Source organism: Hydra viridissima, unplaced genomic scaffold, assembly GCF_058129835.1.
Source record: "Hydra viridissima isolate aposymbiotic clone 2 unplaced genomic scaffold, HvirCarnegie_v1 scaffold_12, whole genome shotgun sequence".
Taxonomy (NCBI): Eukaryota; Metazoa; Cnidaria; class Hydrozoa; order Anthoathecata; family Hydridae; genus Hydra; species Hydra viridissima.
In genome coordinates, this window is record NW_028324311.1 from 15,534,454 (window position 1) to 15,551,384 (window position 16,931).

Here is a 16,931-nt window from a genome sequence, read left to right on the forward strand (position 1 = left end):
AAAGGCAGGTCAAAAACAAGTGTCATCGGTAATTTGAACTTTGATCTTTCCTTATTGTGTCCTCTATTAGTTATTATTAGCATAAAGGCTTTTTCTATTAAGTCCAGTCCATTACCAGTATAAAAGTAAATGGTTTTTTATTCGCAAAGTTTTTATCTATAAGATTAACGAAATTTATTTTAAAGAGTTAATGTTACGTGATAATATCTGGATGTATGTATATTTACATATGTATATGTATGTATGTATGTATGTATGTATGTATGTATGTATGTATGTATGTATGTATGTATGTATGTATGTATGTATGTATGTATGTATGTATGTATGTATGTATGTATGTATGTATGTATGTATGTATGTATGTATGTATGTATGTATGTATGTATGTATGTATATATATATATATATATATATATATATATATATATATATATATATATATATATATATATATATATATATATATATATATATATTCTTTTTGCGAGGTTAGAACTATTTTGTTTTCCAATTTTAAACGTAGAAAGAAAGTTTTTAATTTTTTTCTAAAACTAAAAGTTACTTAAAACTTGACTTTACCTTTTTAAAAAAATAGAAACTAATTCTTAATGTAATTCGTATTTAAATAAGTTATTTGGAAAAAAATATTAAAAATTGATATATATTTTAAAAATAATCATTTTATTTACTAAAATTAACAACTCATTTTGTCCCAACATTTAAAATGGGAAATAGAACAAAATGATTCTAACCTCGCGGCATGTATACATCATTGGCCATAAACTAGAGCGCACTTTTTTTTTTAAAAAAAAAAATAGTTCAAAATAAAATGAATTAAAAACAAAACTTATTTTTTATATTTAATTTTTTATTATAATAAGTAAAATCTATATACATTATGGAAATCAAAAAAATAAATTTAAACATAATGGTCTTGATACTAAATAATGAAAAATAGTTTGGACAAAAGTTAAGGTTATATTTCAAATAATATGTAAGAATAACAATTTATAAATATAAAACCATAAAAAAAAGCAATCTAATATTTTGTAGAACCTCCTTTCTCATGTAAGCATTGGTTTACTCACTTTGGGATCGATTTTACAAGATTTTGAGTTATTTTTTTAGGCACATTGTCAAGCAACTTCCTTATTTCAATTTTTTATTGCTCAACATTAAATGTTGAGCAATAAAACTTTAGATTTTAAAGTTTCAATTTTTCCAAGATGATGATCTAACCATGACCATAAATTTTCTATACAACTTAAGTCAGGGCTGTTAGTAGGCCAATTTTTATGTTGATTGCACCATGTAATCCTTGCTTTTTGCTGTTTTTTTGAAAATTTTGGCTTCTTGCATGCAGATTACCTCATATAATTATTTCTATGAAGAATTCTTCTAACATTTCTTGAACTCACTTTTATTCCAGATGTATTTTTTAATTTATGGCAGCGGGCGCTTGACGATAATTTTTTGTCATGTTTCATTAAACGAATTAATAAACGTTCATCTTTTTGTGTTGTTACAGCTGGCCGACCAGATCGTTGCCGATCCTTTGTCACCTGTTTCAAAAAAACGTTTTAAAATACGTACAACAATTGAATATGCAATATTTAACTTATTTGGTATTTGACGATGAGATAGTCCTTGGTTTCGAAGAAAAGTTGATTCGTTACGTGTTTTTTCAGAAATTTTCCACCGTAATTTTGGAGTTTCATGCTGTATTTCTTTGCTCATTTTGTATTTTTTTTATTATTTAATTTATTCGTGTTTTTATTAGTACTATTTAAAACTAAAAACAAAAAAATATCAGAAATAATAAATCCAGATGATAATAAAATCAAAGTTATTGAAAAAAAATCAGGAATATATTAATTAAATTTTAAAAATGAAGCAGTGAGCCTTAACTTTTGAACAACATAAAAAATTTTTATAGTAGTTGTTATCAAATATATTTATAATAAAAAGTACAAAATAAATTTTAAGGAAACCACATGTCAATTAAACAGTAAACATGATAGTTATTACATAATACTAATAAAACATTAAAAAAGTATAATAGTTTTTAAAATAATTTCAATCAAACAGTATTAAAAAAAAAAAATAGTGAGCTCTAATTTATCGCGAATGATGTAAATGTATATATACGTGCATACGTGTTTTAAGCCATTTTCTAAACATACTTTTTTTTTTCTGAGCACACTGTCTTACTTTGGGATATATGTGAGATATGTGAATGGTTTCAATTATTTGTGTATTTTCCCAATTATGTTGAAAAATTAAATATTTTGCAAAATTCTTAGGTATGAACCGATTTTCAAGTTTCGAGTGTTCACGGAAAGCTCTTTGAAATTGGACTCCCATTTACTTATATTTGAACTCACATTTATTCATTTATAAATTCATGCATAAATGTTTGTCAATTTTAATATTTATATTTGTAACATAAAATTTGACAAAATTACTCTGAGGAACGTAAAAATATTCTGACTTTGTCACATTTCTCTTGTTTTTAGTTCTGCTCTGGTTTTTAGCCAGAATCAAGTTAAGTCTCTTCATCTTTCCATAAACCATTTTAGAGGTTTCAAATGTGAGTTTTACAGCTCTTCTAACAATTGATAATAGTTTGACAGATTTATTAGAGAATGTTGATAACCAGTTTGAAAAGCTTGATGTAACTTATTTGAGGAAATGGAAACTAAAGTAGGAAGCTCGAACTGTATTGAAGAAACCTCAATTAAGTTGGTCCAAACATCAGCTTTGAAGTTCATGGACATTTCTGCCTTAGCTTTGACTTTCGGCTTGAAGAATGGATGAAGTTTTCTGGATAACCTCATCTTTACGGTTTGAATGAGAGCGCAATCTTTTGCAACTTTCTCAACATTTTTAAACATAGTATACAGAAAATTTTTTGGCAGCAGCAGTAGGAATTACTCTGAAGATTTTTTAACGCAATCTTTTAAATTCTTTCATCTATTTTCTTTACCAAATCTATTTTTTCATGGAGAAGCCTGGGTGCATCTTTGTAATATCCAGAACTCTTTACAGCACCGTGATGCAGTTCAAATCATATGTAGTTATTTCATTTCTTGCATAAACCATCATAACTCTTAAAGCAAGAGTTAGCCACCGTGCATGGCAGTATGGACCAGTTTTCTTGTTTGCATACATGATGGAAATGGAATCGTTAGCTATTCCAACAGAGTACTCGAAAAGTTTACGTTGGTCTGTGCTAAGATCTCAGACAATATTGGGATTTACATATAACTCGATCTCTTAATTTACGGAAAAATATTGAATCAGAGGTTGTTCATGCATTAATATGCCAAACGCTTGTTCATCAAAAGGGCCTTCTTACTTTTTGGGTCTTTGGATTTTCCATCTATTTCAGATAAATCATGGAGACGCAGCAGCTAGCACAGATAAAGTAAACAACCTACTCTATGAAAGTTGCGTTTCAAAAGCTTTTCTAATATGACATCTAAACCATTATCTACACCAGTGTTAGAACTTGTATTGTCAAGAACAATTTCTTCCATGCTTTCATTTTTATGTTTTCCATTAAGCACATTTAATGTTGATGAAGCCATAGTACTTGCTGTACCATTTTCTGTTATGACATGAGTCAGACAATTTCCAGAAAAAGGTCCACTTTTACAAGTAAAAGTGAGGTGATGTTCATCTGGGATGGTTGCTTTCAAGAAAGGGTCCCCATTACTCAAACACTTCACTTTTAGCTGGATCTAAACTAGAAGATTCAGCTTCTGATGTTGTTTGAAGGTTTCTCTGTCTGATTTGCTTTCCAGCTGCCTTTTTTTCCATATAAGCTTTTTTGCAACATTTGTTGCATCTGCTTTCAACCCTATCTTAGATCTTTGGTCCTTTTTTTATTCTCTTTTCAGTGGATCTAAAATAAGTAGGTTTTTTTAAAATTAAAAGTATTTTAATTTAAAGTGATAGCAAAGAAATATCAAGGACCAGTGAAATGATTAGATATAAGCAATCGACTCTACTTTCTTTACCTAACCTACCATTTTTGTGTAGCGTAACTGCAAATGCTTAAAAATACTGGTAAAAAAGATTGTATTACATGTATTACATTTCTATTTCTCTCACAAAGACAAACTATGTGTTTCATCGTGCACTCACTTTACCGACATTCAACTCGCCTAATTGTTTATTATTTTATTTTAATATATACAATTATATATATATATATATATATATATATATATATATATATATATATATATATACACCATTAACTTGTGACATTTTATTTCATATGTTTTATCAAGAATTTTAGCTAAAAGTTAACATAATATGTTAACACAACTGTTAATTATAAAATATAATAACAAGTAATAGCATAGCAGATTGTACTTGGAGTCAGTTATGTAATCTTTGAAAAGTCCATGATCTGTATTCATTTGAATTTTTCTCTGTGTTACTGAACAACATTCAGTTACTATTGTTTTTGTCCTTCATTTTTAGTCAATATTTCATTATGTTGGCTTATCAATGCAACACCACGTTCAGCACAATCATTAAAGACAAATTCTTGCCTCTGAAGATTTACCAAAAACTCATTCTAATTTTCAAAAAATTTTCAAAACTCATCAATGCAGATACTCTGAAGTTAATTATTCCTTGTGACATGAAAGTTGCCAACATTATTTGTGGACTTCAAACACACTCAAGCATGCACCCTTGTTGTTGGTGTGATGTTGACTCAAAGAACCATGTTTGCAGAGGCAGTTTAAGAACACCCTTGTTGTTGGTGTGATGTGGGCTTCGTCAAAAGATATCTCAAGTGTTTTGAACAATCGGGTGAAGTGTTGGCTATGTTGTTCACAAGTCAATTATCAATGGAACTAAGGATACACTAATTCTAGACATCGTTCCAACAATGGAGTTACACCTTCTTTTGGGCACAGTCAGCTCTTTAAAATTCTCAAAACTGTTTTGTCTGAAGCTGATAAGTAGCCAGCCATGCTTCACATTCACCAAAGCCCGTATCATGTCGGACAATTTGAAAGCAATGAATGCAGGAAATTATTGAAAAATAATGTTTTACAATTTTTTGCTGAAGAAACTTCCAACACCCAACTTCTTGTTGTAATTGAAGCTTTTAAAAAGTTTAAGTTATTTGTGAATTCATGCTTTGGAAATGTACTAGAAAAGGATTTTTCTTTCAAGATTGATCAGTTTAAAGTTGCATATTTGGCAATCCAACTTGGAAGCATCACGCACAGAATCCACACAGTAACCCACCACATCAAGGAGTTTGTAAACATAAAGCAATTGCCCTTAGGACAATTCAGTGAACAGGCAGTTGAGACTGCACATTAGGGAGATGACTTTTTGATTTTTTTCTCAAACATATATATATAATGACTTTAGTTATATACAGTATATATATATAAGTATATATATATATATATATATATATATATATATATATATATATATATATATATATATATATATATATATATATATATACAGTATATATATATATATATATATATATATATATATATATTTATATTTATATACTGTATATAACTTAAGTCATTAAACCGACTTGTGCAATAATTTATGTAGCAGAGAAGCTGTTTTGCAGTCTTTTATAAACTGGTATATAAACGAAGTGTTCAAAGCGGGTAGTTGAGTTTTAATTATCTTAATTTGGTATCAACATTATTATTGCCTTATTTTAATTATTGCGCATTCTCTATAGTTTAAGTATAAAGAGATCCTTGTATTATTTGGTAAGTTTCATTTAACTATTTCGCAAATTATAATTGAGCATATAATATTTTATTAGTGTCAGCCTTTTTCATTTTCTATAATCGTTATTTGCTTCGTTTGAAATAAAATATATTAACAATAACAGTTCAATTAAAAACTTAATAACAGTTTCTTTAATTTATTAAGTAACGCATTTCCTATTTCAGTTTGCTGAGTAACAGACAACATGTCGTTCAAGAAGAGCTCTTCTAACACGGAGAAGAAAAAAGAAGCCAGGACAAAGAGCTTAGTCCAGTTTCAAGCCCATTCAAGAAAAGGCGACGTGGCAATATATAAAGCACCCTTAAGCGAACAGAGTCGCATGCCTTTGAAAACAACGTCATTGGACGCTTCAAATTTCTTGAATCCACTGCCTAAGAACGGAGAGAGAGGATCGGAGTTTAAAGACCTATGGAGCAAAACGTTGAACTTCCTGCATGTATCTGATCAAGCCATTTGTGCAAAACTAGTAAAACTTCTGACCGACTACGAGCACTGCAGAAAAAAACAAAACTTTGATTCATTAAATGAACTGTTTGATATGACAAAGATGAAAGGCGAATGGTTGTGCAAAGAGGATGAGAATCTCTACAAACTACAAATTGAGAGTAAATGTCACGTTGGTTACTCGACTGGCAAACATGCTAGTGTCAATACCATCCACCTATCCAAGCGAAAGAGGGCAACTGAAGCAACTCTGTCCGCACTTACCAGCTTAGCGCTACCTTATTGTTCCGAAAGTAGCACGGACTCATCCGAGAACAGTGCAGACGGTCCTTGGGAGGATGACAATGCAGCATCAGTGAGCAAAATGAAGCTTAACCCAACAGGCATTGTAAGACGTCTTGTAACATGCTCAAAGCTGTCTTCCCACGGAACAGCAGTGGTGTGCCGCCAACTTTCTGGTGAGGGCATAGAAATCCCAACCCCATGTTAATCAGCAATCCACAAGGCTATCTACACAAGGGCTGCTCAGGTGAAGAAACAATTGGTGAACACGCTTCATCTGGAGAAGTGGCGCATGCACTTTGACGGCAAACACATTGAGGGCTTTGAATATCAGGCCGTGGTCCTCAAGAATGAATCTAAAGAAATTAAGTTGAAAGATGGGAAAACTCAAACAATTGCAGAAAGACTCCAGAATGTGTTAAAGGAGTTCAACCTGTGGGGATTATTTGTGATGATTGTTGCCGACACAATAAACGTGAATATCGGTAAGAAGACAAGCTTTGTTGTTCGGCTGCAGCAAATGTTCCGAGAGAAAGGTCACCCCAAACCCAAGTTCATCAGTTGCCAGCACCATGTGCTAGACAGCGTTCTTAGCGTTGTCATGGACGATGAGCTCCATGGGTCGAATAAATCACCAAACATCGAGTATTTCTCTGTGCAGGATTTGACGAGCAATTACGATAAATTGAAAGCAGTCTTCAGCAACGGTAAAACCGAGATTAAATAAACAGGCGGCTGGAGAGATGACATGAAGTTTCTTTACAACCTCACTCGTGTCTTCCGTCACTTAACTGAGAGGAATGAGATCCCTTTCGTGAATTTCAAACAGATCCCAAACATCAGCAATGCACAGAATGGCACGGAACTCTCGTGCCATTCTAGCCCTTCTTGCGTTTGTTTTGATGCCAGAATCTCAGATCAGGTTGCGTAAAATCTGTTTATTCATTTCTTACTCATGGGCTGATCATTGGTTCAGCAATCAATTGTTCCGCGTTAAAGATTTTGAAGAACTATCTGAAGCTTTGAATGACTACCCAAAAGCTCTCAATTGCTTGAAAACCCACTGGAAAACAAATGACTCTCCAATCAAGATTGCCCGAAGCAACCAGTGCTGCGAGCGTGCCATCAAAGTTATGCAAGAATTGCACGACTCCTGCCGCAATAAGGACAACCTCCCACTGGGATTCATCCTCTCTAATGACATTCTCGTAAATATTTGACTTCCTTGTGCGTTTGATGATCCTATATAATGTTGTATGCATGTCACTCTACAGCTTGTGTTCAATTTTGTATCTGCTTACAGTAAATTCGGCTAAAAAGCTAATAAATAAAATTCTTAAAATCATTTTGTGCGTGAGGTTTTTTTATTAAATCGCTTTGAATATAATATTTTATTTCATCTTAAATGAAAGCTCATTCAACTATGATACAGGGAAAAAGGCTGTTCAGTTGTCTTGTGGATTTGAATAGCAAACACCTTTAGAAAATAATCATGAATTTTCATCCATTCAGCTTCATTTTAATGGATTAATATTACTTTTAGAAGAGAATTTGAGCTCATAAGTAACCCATTATAATGAATTATTGTCAATTTCAAAAAAAAATTTAAAACTCGTGCCAATCTTATGTCAAAGTTTAGTGCGATTTGAGAATAGTAAGCTTACCAGAGTTTCAAATGTCATATCAAGTAAGTTAAAGTGTGAAGATATCACAAGTAAAGAATAAAATTTAATAGATTTTAGAAATTAATTCAGTGTTAGTGTAAATTTATTGAACTTTACAATTTGCACATTTGATAATGATTTTGAAAACAAAGCACTAAGGAAATTCTAGGGATTTTTAGCTGATTTTTTGTATGAAATGGGTTTTTCAACACACAATACATGTTGACCAGTTAAAAATCACATGCAAAAGGTATTCAACATATTTCTTTGCCTACAAATCCTCAGGGCTCAATCAAGAACAACAGTTTTGACCCCCGAAACCAAAAATTTTTGAAGAACATGAAAATCCTTATTTTACAATTTTGTTAGTAAATTCAACTAGAGCACATGTTTTACCCACATTATGGCCTAGGGGCTTATAATAGGCAGTAATCAGAAAAGTTTTGCATTGGAAGTGGAAAAATCAATAAATAATCACCTCAAAAACTATTATACCTTTTGTTTTACTGCAAAGATTAAGATAAAATTTTACCCAAAGTTTGGTATTGACATAGGCTACATTGTAGACTTGCTACAGTGGCCTCAGCCATGGCTTCTCCAGTTCCTTTGTATATTTTTGGTAACTTTTTAGTGTCCTCACCTGTCACTAATATGGCCAAGCAATCAACTTTTTCATGAGCAGTATTAGTGATTTCTGATAGCAATTTACCATCCTAGTGTACAATAAGGGTTTTGTCTAGATTGAACTCATGCTTATCCTTTTTTCCTAATTTTTTTCTATTTTCTTTTCTAGATCTATGAATTGTGCTAACAGATAATGTTAAATCATTAAAGTCATGTTCCAAAGTTGCTGAAGCTGCAATAGTAAAAACCAGCTTCTCTGTTAGACATCTTGGTTCTGTCTGATGCTGATGTAAGTTTTCGTGTCATTATATACCTATCTTTGCTCTATTTGGTGTGTTTATTACATTTTCAGAATGGTAATGTCTTTGAACACAGGATATTCTTCTTCACTTGCATCATCCTTGTTGTAACTAGCGTAAGAATTGTATCTTGCCCATGCTTCAAAAGTTCATTCTGAAAGAATGTCTATATATAGTCCATTGTGCACAATTCATTGTGCACAATGAATTTAAAACGATATATAAATTGTAAAAGTTTATGAAAACAATAGAGGTATAAAAACGTTAATGAACAACATAGTCGTCTTGATATTAAAATCCTCAAAATCAGTCTCACTGCTTTCATCTGGTTTCTTTAAAGTTAGAATAGATTTTGTTGAAGTTTCTTTTCTTTTTTCTTCTTTCGTTTTCCTCTTCTTTTCTTTGGTTCTTCAGTCAGCAGCTTTTTTTTCTTTTCTTGTCAACTTTTTATCTACTGATTTTAGTGCATAAATAACTCTTCTATGTATTGTATCTTTATTTTGCCAGTGATGATGAAAAATCCTAACACTATATCTGAACTAGGACCAATCAACCACATAATTGACTCACTTCGAGTATGTTTTTTCAACTCAACATTCATTTTGTTTGCCATTTTATAAAAAATAGTAAAATAAAATTAAAGTGTAATTCATTTGGCTGTTTAACATAACAATTAAAAAAATAGACAATTGTATTTTTACTTCTAACTTATTAACTGAAATATAAATCCTTCAGTAAGTCTGAATTCTATCAAAAAAATGAACTATAAAACTCGTACCTGTTATATTAATTTTTTTTGAAAGGTTAAAAAATACTTTTTAAGTTAATGCAGACAACATAAAATTTAAGTAGCATTTCATTTATGACTAAAATAATAAAATGTTTGAGTATAATCATTTACAAATAATATTCACTCAATTTCTGTAGTGCTTGAGCAACCTTTAAACATGAAATTACTTGTAATTACACTATGTACAAAGCTCTTCTATGTCATCTTAAATGTTCACCAAAAGTTTAAGAGGGAAAGCTTTATGCAGAATTTGGGTTAAATGCAAATAACTTATTTTAAACAGTTTTTTTTGGGGTATAATTTCACAAAAAATGGCATGTAAAATTAAAACAAATAAAAACTTTTTCCTATTATTTTAACATATATTTATTAAAGATAGCGTAATTCTTTTTGAGACATTTAAGCTTTTAATAAAAAAAGCAAAGTTGTTGTAAGATTCAAGATCTTCTAAGTTGCCTTTAAAATGGATGGTATATAACCAAACCTTAATCTCACTAACTAAATCAAGTTTGATGAAAATAAACCAGCTTTTCTCAGTAATCAAGTCTTTTAACTAGGCGCTTTCATTTTCTAAATATATAATTTCTATTTCAGTTACTTTATGTGAAAGTAAAGTTTCTAAAATAGCTGATTTAATTTGAAGATCAAGACTTGAATCAGCTAAAATCATTACAACTGCTTTAGGAGACAAGTACCAAGAATGAGCTTGCATACTCATCAACAGTACGTTACCTTCCTTTAAGTTCCATTCCTGTATAATTTGTGCATTAATAAAAGCTCTAAAGTCATTTAAATAAGAAAGCTCAGCAAGACGAGACTTTGAAAACATGGGTGCCTGGAAAATTGCAATTATGAAACACATCTTAGAAAAGTTTTTTTTTTGTTGTTAATGTAGATAATTAATTACAAATGATGAAATTTCAAGTATCAAGTGAAATATGGAATCTGCCATAAAACGAGCTGCATGACAGATACCAGACTGATATCAGAGTTGATGTTAAAATAAAAAGCAAGATATTCAACAAGATGCTTGTAATCATCCCTAGGAAAGGTTATGTTATTCAGAGAAAACTCTTTGTTTCACAATACTAACTGTATACGCCTGAACCAAAAGTGAGTGAGTTCTCAGAAAACCTATATTTAATCTAAATTTATCATCAGGATCAAAAGTTAATGAAAATAAAGAAATTAAATCATTAAAATTCTTGTTAAAATCATAGGTGTTCCTTCAAATCTGCCTGTATTTGCAGTATTAGTGTCAGTACAAACTGCAAACACTCCAGAATACTCCAATAGATTTTGTATAATTAAAACCTGATCAAGTGCTTTTCCAGTATTACTTTGCACAACTCCAAGAAGAAGATCATTTTATGCCGAAATTCTGGGCTTGCAATAGAACTTCATCATAAATTTTGACCATAATCTGCTGAAAAACACTTAATGACATCAAGGCATACACCAATATTTTCTTCAATAAGCAGCCATTTTTTGAAAAGTTTTAAAAAATTTTCAAGAATTTTTTATTCAGAAATTAAATACTTGCCAAGTCCGCAGAGTTTTCAGAGATTTTTTTTTTTAAGGAGGAGACAAAAGTTTTCATTTTCTCGCTGACATGTAGGGTTTTATTTGCATTCCATATCAAAACTTTTGCCAATTGCACATGTAAAGTTTGTTTTTAGGCTTTTAAATCGATTTGACCTAGAACAATTTAGACATTGGTAGTTTCTTAAAGCTGTTTCATTGGCATGGACCTGTTAAAGTGGGTATTCAAAAATAGGTGATTTCAGTAGATTATAATGTTCTTCTGAAATTTGTATTTAAGTTATATAAAGAACTGTTTTTTTTTTTTTTTTTTGCTTTTCCCACCTCCATCTGTAAATGCAATATTTAATTAGTTTTCTAAAATCATACATGTGTAGGAAATATTTATTTTATTAGTTCATAAAAAAGAATAATTGAGCTCAATGTTTACAAAAAGTAAAAAAAAAAAAATGACAAGTATCATAAAAATCATTTTTGATCACTCCAAGTGCTTATTCAAAAATAACTTTTTCAGACATTTTTAAATTTGTAACATATGAAGAACAGCTTTAAACGTAGTGATAAAAAAATTGTAATTTGTCATATGTATATATATATATATATATATATATATATATATATATATATATATATATATATATATATATATATATATATATATATATATATCTGTGTGTGTATATATATATATATATATCTGTGTGTGTGTGTGTGTGTGTGTGTGTGTGTGTGTGTGTGTGTGTGTGTGTGTGTGTGTGTGTATATATATATATATATATATATATATCTTTATTTCCTCTTATCCCATGTTCAACAGTTTTATATACATAATTTAACAATACTATTAATAATGGTAATAACAATATCATTTTTTCTTGGATTGAATTATTACCGGGTGGGTTTCTAGCCTAAATATCTTACTTCTTCCTTAAATCAATGGTCATTATACAACCTCAACTTAATTTTAGCTTAGTTTTTAAATTTTTTACCCCAGAGTCTCTATTCATTTTAAAGCTGTCATTTCTAAATAGATTATGTTCATGCTCGTTGTATTTCTAGCCTATTTCTCTTAGTTCTAGTCAAATTTAGTCAAGTTCTAGCCTGTTTAAATATTTGTTTTTTATAAAATTGGCATTTCTAATTGCATTGCTTTTTGGTTTATTTCTAGCCTAAATATCTCATTTCTAGCCTAATGTCAATATTCTTTTTAAGAAATTGACATTTCAAATTAGATTAAGCTTCTGCTCGGTGCATTTTAGGCCAAATTCTCTTATTTCTAGCCCAATGTTAATATTTGTGCTAATATTGACATTTCGAATTAGATCAAGTAATTGCTTAGTGAGTTTCTAGCCTACACCTCTTAGTTAAAACCGTTGATGCAACCGGAATCACGATTGGATTATGTTCCTTAGAAGGTGCGGAGGATTGAGGAGTTACTTTTGAGTAGTAATGTCACAATATCAGTAGGCAGGTATTGCAACCCTAAGAACAGTGAGATTTTAGAAAGTCTCCTCAACGGCAAATGAGTGGTAGCACTAACCATAGGGACGTAATGGATGCCGCAGAAAGTTAATGTAAGGATTGGAGGAGCTTTCTTAATGGGCAGAACCCTTTGCAAGTGGGTTCCTGGCCAGCATAGAATACATGTCAGGACTGGCCTTGAGGGGTCGCCGCAGTTGTATAGAGTGCTGGAGTTAAGCGGCTATTGCTGCCCAAAAGGTGGTAAGGGTTTTGTATGTCAAAACCTATTGAGGGAGTATGTAGGTCACCGCCCATTGGATATCTACTTCTTTACATCTACATTTCTCTTTTTCTTCAATTCTTTATTTCTCGTTTCTTCAAAAGCGTAGTTCAATTTTACGCACAGCTGCTCGAACTCATAAATTGTTTTGAAATACCCGAACTGGGTATTGTTTTTTCTAGCCGTGATAATAAGTCTCTACCTCTTAAGGGGAACCCTTCTTCCCTTCCACGTTGCTCTTTGGATCCACTTTCAGAGTATTTTTATCAAAATCTTGATTGCCGGGGGCGAAAAGTTCTTTATATATTATTAAGCATGGAATTCTCGAAACTATTTTTGTTAGAAAACGTTACAAATAAGTTACAAATACGTTACAAAACGAGACTCGTAACGGAACTCCTCTCGAAATGTTTTTGAGTTACGAGAGTAAGGTTTTTAAACATTCGGGAAATTTATTTTGATTGGTTCCCGGAAGTTACGAGAGTACCGATTGATTTTTGGGAAAAACAAAAATCTCGAAACCATTTTTTCCCGAAACATTTCGATACATTTCGATAAATTTCGATGCATATCGAGAAAATGAAAAAAGTATTAATAAAAAATGTTTTAAAGATCATAATTTGCTTTGAGGATGGTTTGCTTTTGCAATGTGATGTAGTTTGAAGAAGTGATGAAGTTAAAGAAATAGTCAAACCGCGAAACGTCATAGATTGTTCGGGATCGAACTCACGACCTTCTGATAACGGGACTCATGCCTCAGACCGCTCGACCATTGAAACGGTGTAATAAAATTTAAAAAAAAATACATTATTTAAATTACACACAGTACATTTATTTTGTAAAAAATTAACAAAAAACTGTTTCAATGGCCATCTTAGGTCATTATTGTGATTTGGATTATTTCTTTGGAGGAGGCAGGAAGCGATCTCACGACCTTTTGGTTATGGGACTCATGCTTCAGTCTGTGTCAATTGTACTTCAACGGATTAACCGGTTAATCAAATTTTTTGCAAATCATTTCAGGAACTCGAAATAACTCGAAATATCCCGAAATATCCTGAAACACAAATAATTTTGGAAATGAGACAATGAAAATTTGGGAAAAATGAGTTTCGGGAAACTCGAAACCATTCTCGTAATGATTCTCGTAACTACCGGGAATTTCCTGTAACGTAACCAAAATGTTACGAGATTTTAGGTGATTTTTCAAAGTCGCTCTTGTAACTGATAGAAACCTCTCGTATCGTAACGTAACAATTTTCTCGATTGATTTTTCCCGAAACGTTTCGAGAATCCCTAGCTTATAAATTATATTAAATCTTTTATGCTTAGTGGTCCACTGACATACCAAAAATGTAAAAAGACCTTTTAATCTTGTATATGAAGCATGAATCCAAATTTAAAGTAATTTTATGGCGTCGAAAAAATTTTATGCCTAAGAGAAAAACAAGAATTTAAAAAAAAAAAAAACATTAAAGTAAAAGCGAAATTAAGTTGCTTTCAAAAAATATTTTGCTTTTTTTTCGTTTAGAAAGTCAGTCTAACTTGTTTTTAAACACATTTGAAAAACATAAGTTTAAAGATTAATTTAAATACAGCGTAAATCATTACAAAAACTAAATGTATGTAATACACGGTTAGCATGGATCACGATAATGCCAACCTAGCTGACCTAAGAACGTCACTTATATGGGGTGATAGCGTACACATCAAGGTATCCTGTGATGCAAATTTTGAAATTGTTTTATTTTGTCCACGGAAAATAACTTCATTTAAATGTTCAAATTGAGTGAAGTTTTGACTTTATTGTGCGCCAATAAAAACAGCTGTAAAATGAGAACCACTCTATATAATTTGGTAAAATTTTGTGCAAACGTTGCCTACAACCACACCAAGCTTTGGATAAAATTTCAGTTGGATTGGTTTACGAGTTACAGATTTATGGCAGCTTTAGTTTAAAGGTTGTTGTTTTTTGCTACTTATATCTCAAAACTTTACCGATTACTGTGATATTCGGTCACTATTTTCAAAATTATGGTTACGCCAGTGTTCTGCTATGTAATACCAACAATTATTTCAATTGTTACATGTGCTGTTTTCATTTTATAGACCAAAATATTGGTTTGCTAATTAAAGCGTGGTTTGGCTTGTCTTATGCATAGCGTGAAAATCTCAGCATTTTCTAGGGTATAAACTACTGCCAAAGTGCAAATAAACCCTAAAAAAAGTGTAAAACCTGGTCGAAAAACTACCAGTTGGTGAAAGAAAACCAAAATACGTCTCTGTTATTGACTCTTGAAACCTTCTTAAAAAGATTTATTTTCAAAATTAAGTGATAAAATAACTATTAAAACCCTTTTTTTTTTTTTTACATCAGATTTACATTAAATAGCATCTGATAACAATTAAATAATTTTTTTTGATTTTCTCCACAAAAAATTTATTAATAAATAGCTCAATATAGTCTTCAAGTACAAATACTCTACAATATTATTTTAAATGTAGTATCAAAATTTATAATTTTTAGATTAACAGCATTTAGGGATAAAGTTGGTTAAATTGTTCATTATAAACCGTAAGCTATGATATTCTGCTCCTTAGCACTAATAATTCAAATCATGCTATCAGCTCTTTAAAGGTGCTTACTGTTTAGATCAGTTATGCAGCGCAACAATCTTTCTTTGTACTCCGGATAAGTATTGTTTCGCTTATACCTTGACCAATGTTGATAAAAATCTTGATGAGCGGTTTCAACAGTTTGTTCACTATAGGGCCAATCATCAGCGGGCCTGACAATGTTCTAATTTTGAAATTAATTTCAAATTCTGCTGACCAATTCGGCAGATTGAGCAATGACACATCATGCCTTTTGTTTCAAGTCTCACTTGTATTGACTTGAAATCAAACAAAGGGGGGAGTGCAACTTCTTTATCCTCTTTTTTCCTACGCAAAGTAGTTCTGTACAATTCGCAGAGTCCTTGTGGTACCCGAGAATCACTGGTTTTGATCTTGGTCTTATACAGTTGGTATTTTTGATCTGCTTGGAAAACAGTAAGCTGATTTAAACATTTTTTCAGACAGAGCAAGCACAAAAACCGTCGATTTTCATCATGAATCTTTGCTTGATTTGGCATTGTGTTAAATCACTAAATCTAACTTTACAAAATCAAACTCTGTCTTTTACAAAGTTAAACCTAAATTTATATTGGATAACAATCCACTTAGCATATTTACGATTATTAACATACTTACAATTGTTTAAATTTGTAATACTTATTAATAATTATTAATGACACTTGTTAACAACTACAACTTTTAACATACTTAAAACTATTTAAATCAATGATACTTGTCATACTTAATGACAGTTTAGAAGAGATCTTATTTGATGAGACAGTCCTATAAATGATTTTTACCGCTCTTTAAAGAACTTTTATGCCTTTCATAACATTTCTCTCTTCAAAAATTATTACACTTTTAGAAAACTTTTGACGGAGATTTTCTCTTTTTATGCCTCTGTAACTGTTTTTATAAAAGTTTTACAAATTTTGTTTCAAAACAACCCAAATCTGTAAAGATTGATTTTCCTCAGACTGGCCCTCTGAACTCTTTAGCAGTCAGTTATCTTAGTTACCAAAATTTTTTAAGTCAATTATCTTAGTCAATATAACAAATATTTGGTTTTTTTCATAGTTTTTCTGTTTTAACAGAAATAAATATTTTTTATTTTCAATGTAGAAATCCGT